The 5,704-nt window shown below is 33.8% G+C and overlaps 1 pseudogene; it reads left to right on the top strand.

Annotated features, from left to right (window-relative positions):
- The first annotated feature begins 3,394 nt into the window (after nucleotides 1-3,394).
- Nucleotides 3,395-3,773, top strand: LOC144372167 (bromodomain and WD repeat-containing protein 1-like; annotated as a pseudogene).
- Nucleotides 3,774-5,704: the final 1,931 nt, after the last annotated feature.

The raw sequence follows: 5,704 nt of genomic DNA, 5'->3' as shown, positions 1-5,704 counted from the left end.
GGGATCTCAAAGTGGTCATGTAGAAGGTAAAAAATGGACATAGTAAGATGTAAGACTGGTGATTACTGAGTATGTAAATTTTGCTATACAAAATAAATATTGGTGGACTACATGGTGTAGGGAGAAGAAGAGCAATTAAAAAAGAGAAACTTGAGCAGTAGACGGGTTCATATGCTACAAGTCTTCAAAGATAGCATGAATATAGAGGGTAGTGTTCGTGGAAGCAGCAATAAAATTCTTGGGGAAAGAAAAAGCAGAAATAAAGTTTGTTTTTGTAGTTTCCAAGTGAGAGCCAGGTGAATGGGTTCTGTGTTCAACTCTTCCCACCAAGGAGTGGAATTTATGTAGTTCATAGGGTATGTAACATTAAGTAGTAAAACATCATTTCCATGTACCTTTACACTTTTTCATGGCTACAAGCTGACTTTAAATATTACAGTCCTATTACATATTTAAACTTGTTAGTTATTCATTAATTAACCATTCATCCCATTATTTATTTGCTTCTTTATTAATTCACTTTTTCTTTAGTTGTCATTTTTTTTTACATTACTGGTGATTATATAATTGAATACATATTCTGAATGTTAACTTTTTCTTGAATACTGTTTTATGTGTTTATTCATACATTTACGTTTCATTTAAATGTTTTTCCTTTGCCAAGCCTGATTTATAATAGACCTTAATCTTTGTTCATGAAGATTATAAAAAATCACGTTTTCAAATAACTCAAGGATCTATCATCTTGGCAGAATCCTAATCACCCACTAAAGCTGTCTCAAAGCCCCCCCTTTTTTATACACACCTTAAGAAATAATTCCTCTCTCAATTTTATATTTTGGAGAGCAGACTAACTTCCCAAAGCAGCAGTTAATAATGTAGATGAGTTTTCCAACTACCTTACTATTGCTTTTAAATTATTTACATCTAATTCACTAAGTGTCACTGATTACTTTTTTTTTGAAAGATCTCTCTCTCTTTCTCTCTCTCTCTCTATCTCTCTCTCTCATGCTTTTTTGCTTAGAAACACTCTCAGCCTTTAATAAAATATTCTATAAAGAAAAAGTGTGTTGCCGAATTTCTTTGAGCCTCACTAAGTTTCTGAGATCTTCTGACTTTAATATAATGTTATTGAAGTTAGCATATAGTGTGTGTGTTTGTGTCTGTGTGTGTGTTTGTGTGTGTGTGTACAAACTATGTTATACTCATCAGGTGCATACACAATAACAGTAAAGCGAAAATGAATTAAAAATATAATGAATAAATAAGTAAAAAACATAAATAAAACAAATGAAAAAGTACAAAGATATTTATGTGACTGGAATTTTCAAATGTTGATTGTGGCCACAAAAATTTGTAAGGCTACCTGGAAATGGTTTTATATTACCTAATGAAACCTACTCTGTGAATTGTCAATTTCACTCCAAGATGGGAAGAAATATACACATAACCCATTCATCTGACTCTTTCTTTTGAGGTCTCTGCAAGAGTTACCTTCCTCTTTTGCTTTTACCTTACTTGTGTTTCCAAAGAAGCTACCCTTACCCTTGAGAAACTAATGTAACTCCATTTTATAAAATAAATAAATAACAGCAGCTTGTACCTTAAGGCCTGAACTAAGGAAGAGAGCGTGAACCTTGTCCTTGTAAAAAATGCAGAGAGCACATCTAAGCACACACCCAGGCTGCTGAGTTGTTTGTAAATAACAGGAGAGGTCTGAGTTTCCAGGTGTCCCTGACTTAGTTAGGCTAGGTGAGGACACATAGCAACCCCTCTAGAAACCTTTAATTTGCTTGAGACAGGGAAAATACCTGAAAAGCCAGATGACCCTAGGTAGTTTCTGGTGGTTAATAACACATTGGAAAACCATGCAGTTTAGCATGTACACCCCTTGTGGCCTAAACAAATAAGTTCAAATGAATTCCACTATTGTTCTAACTGATCACCCCTACCCAACTTGTTTCTGCCATTGAATGTACTAATCAATGATAAGAGTTGTTTGCTTTCCATGTGGTATGGAATGATTTGGTGTGATTTTGTGATGCATAGAATATGCCCCCAAAACCTGGAAAATCTAACTGAGAAAAGGATGGCGACTCTCTCCTTGGGATCACTGCATCAGGAACACTTCCGAGTCCAAGCTTGAGCTTGCAATAAATACTTTTGTGTTATTACATTGGGCTTGGCTCCTGGGTGTCTATTTGGGTCCCATGAATCTGAAATAACACCCTTATGCAACTATTGATCCAAAATTAAACTTATTAAAATCTGAAACTCTGAGCTTGTCGCTTTTTCCCTTTTTTCTACTCAACACTTTTTTCTCTACCCCTCTCTACTCCACTAATACTTTTTCATGAATACCCACTACTGTATACTCAGCATCCACCAATCTCACATCCTGATCCATCCAAATTCTGTCTTTTCCATGGATCACTTTTTATATCCTCTCTACTCAGATAGCAATAGTCCAGAGTAAGGTCAGGTTAGAGTGTTATAAATGTAGGCTTTTAGAAGTCATTTAAATAACAATAAGCCTCTAAAAATAGGGATGTATTTTAGATGAGGTTAAAAAGACAATCTACAGGCTGCACTGTTAAAGTGAAGTCTGTAAAATTTACTAATCTCAATAATTTGGAAAAAGAAATTCTATAAAAAGGAGAGTAAAGAAAAGAATATAATATATAAAGTGACAAATTGAAGACATACCAAGAATATATATATAAAGAGTACAATATATTTGTGCTTTCAAAAGACAAATTAATTTGAAATAATTGTGGTTAATGTAAGATTTAGTAATTAATCATTTATTAATTATATATAATGGTAGTATATATGCATATGTGCAAAATGCATCTCATATTCTTATGAGTATACATTGCAAGAAATAAACTCTGCAGTAAGTTATTTATTTTTTAAATACTACTGACATCACTATAAATACCTACATCTAGGCTTTTGTATTAGCAAATGTTCATGATACCTTTTATACTTTATACAGTTTACCACAGACCAAAAGAGTTTTTTTTTTCAATTTTTAAAAGGATTAATATTTATTTCCAGTTAAAACATAATGCCAACTACTATTTTTATTTTTTAATTATTTTTAATTTTATGTGACAGCTGAATGCATTACAATTCATATTACACATATAGAGCATAATTTTTCATTTCTCTAGTTTTATACAAAGTATACTTACATTAATTCACTACTTTATACATGTACTTTATATAATAATATGCATCATATTTCACCATAATTTCTAACCCAATGAACCCTCCCCTCTCAATCTTAACAGGTCATTTTGATACACATTCATGTATGCTATGAATTATAGAAAAAATCAACCCCTGCAGAGGTGTCAGGTTCTGATTTTGCAAATTGCAGGGTGGCAGCATGCCTGAGGAGAGGGGACTTCAGTGTGGTGAAGCCTCAGCATGGCCTAAAGGCTTTGATCACCTTCTTGTCTCTGCTCTTATGCCTGTTCATCCGGTGCATCTCATCTAGTAGGAAATGTACTTCCTCATTGCTCTGTACCTATGCATAGGCTAGTGCTGCAGAGTCGCCCAGATGCTAGTGCAAGAGCTGGAGCTGGAGGTAAGAGAAATTTGTGTTGTCCTATAAGCATATGGCTCCTTGTCAGCTGTTGCAAATCTGCCAGGGGGTCAGCCCTATGTTGGATGAAGAAATTCCACACAGTATTTAAAGAGTCACTTTTTTACTTGGTGCAGGAAGGCAGTCTTTGCTACATACAGCAAAAGGTACCTTAATTTGAAGAAGTGTTCTGCTTTGTGTTAATATCTTAATAATTACTATAATTGTGATGTAATATAAGTATTGTGAAAGAAAGGTGATATGTAACTATAAATCATGCTGCAAACTATAAAATTCTCTGCATTTAGCATAGAATATTGAATCCTATTACATAAGTGTGTAATGGGTTTTTCTGCATTTAAAAAAATTGCTCAAGATACAGATTTTAAACTAAAAAGATTGAATTTATTATGAGATTTGTTTGAGGTTTTATGAGTATGAGTTCTTAATTTTTCATTTTGCAGCTCACTCATAACTTATTGAATGTAATTGTGTCTTATAAACTCTTGAAGTGCTAGAAATATTCCTTTGGTATTTAGATTCTGAGAGCCTTTTATTAAAAGGGGAAAGGATTTTCTAAGGTTGGTAGTGGTTTAAAAACAAGGACCAAAAATGTATAATTGTATGGTTCTTTTTTTTACACTATTTTTTGTGGCAAATTATGTGCCAGTAAAATATTTTAAATTGCTATTTTTCTATTAGCTTGGTACAAATGACTTAGACTTAAGTATATATATGTGATACGATCTATGTATAATGTGGCTGAACTACTAATGGGCAAGATGGTTGGTTCCTCTGATCTTGGGGCTCTTCCCTTGACTCTCTAAGAGCAGTCACTGGGATGCTGGCTTTTTAGAGGCACCATGAGGATAAAACTTGACTGAGGAAGAACAGCCTTCCTCTTGGTTCTCTGCCAGACTGGTTTGTCCAGGTAGCTGTTTCCTGGTGCTCTGTAGCCATGCCACATGTTGGTTGTAATCAGGAAATGGTTAGTATTCTTTTTTTTTCTGTGATCCTATTCACTTGTAATTACTCTGTTTTAGGTGGTTACTCAGTAGTTACTGGGGCAGCATTTTTTCCTCTGTTTTCTGTGTCAAGCTCAATGATGTTCTGTGATGAGCACTGTTTTAGAAGTGGCATACCTTAGAAGAGACTTGGTCAAGTGCATAAGGTAGGGCCCTGTTTCTCTATTGTTTTGTACTGTTAACATGAGAAGATGCCTGATAACTGTTATTTGGTCATAATAGTGGTAATGGATCCATTCATGTAAAACTCAATATGCCTGTTAGTTTGAGGCACTGGAGGCTTATGGAGGTTAATTATAATTCTGTTTCTTTTGCTTTTTGTGTTGTGAGATAACTAAACTTGAGCACAGCAGATTGCTCATTACCTGTGTTCTGCTGCTGTCTCCTATGAGAGAAGACATTTTTTTTTCAGTTCTTTTCTTGTAGGTCAGGGAGGGATGGCACTTATTGAGTTATTTTCAGACTACAGATCCTACTTATATGCCCTTCTGTAAAGGATTATCTGTGATTCTAAGATAAATGAAAGCTATTTAATTTGTCGATACTTCCTAAAGAGAACAAAGTCATGGAAGTATTGACCAAATTAATTTTAAGACTAAATAACTCAAGGACTTTTATATGTGAAAGAATTAAAATTTTTCCCAATTTTCAATTTTTGAAAAGTTAGACCAGTTGTGATTAATATCTTTAATCTTTAATATTGTATAGTTTAAATCTACATTGAAAAATCAGCACTTATTTGGCTTTAAATTGGACTTGAAAAAAAAATCTGGTTGTATGGCCCGTTTTTACTAATCATTTTCCATGGATCTCTTTACAGGTTCTGAAATCTTCGAGCCTCAGTTACCTCACTTGTAAATTGACGAGAACACCTACGTAACAGGGTTTTTGTGAGGGCTTAATGAGATAATGTATGTGTAAAGCACTATGTGAATTGAAAAGTTCTACACAAATATTGTTGTTGCTGCTGTACCTGTGATGTTTTATGTTTCCCCCCTTTTCAGAAATAGTCTAATAAATGTCGAGGTCTTTTCTGTTAAATTATATTATAGTTGGTAGAACTTTGAATAATTAAAAGAGTTTAATA

The sequence above is a fragment of the Ictidomys tridecemlineatus genome, chromosome Y (assembly GCF_052094955.1).
Source record: "Ictidomys tridecemlineatus isolate mIctTri1 chromosome Y, mIctTri1.hap1, whole genome shotgun sequence".
Taxonomy (NCBI): domain Eukaryota; kingdom Metazoa; phylum Chordata; class Mammalia; order Rodentia; family Sciuridae; genus Ictidomys; species Ictidomys tridecemlineatus.
The sequence above is the reverse complement of the archived record's forward strand: the minus strand, read 5'-3'. Positions and strand labels throughout refer to the sequence as shown.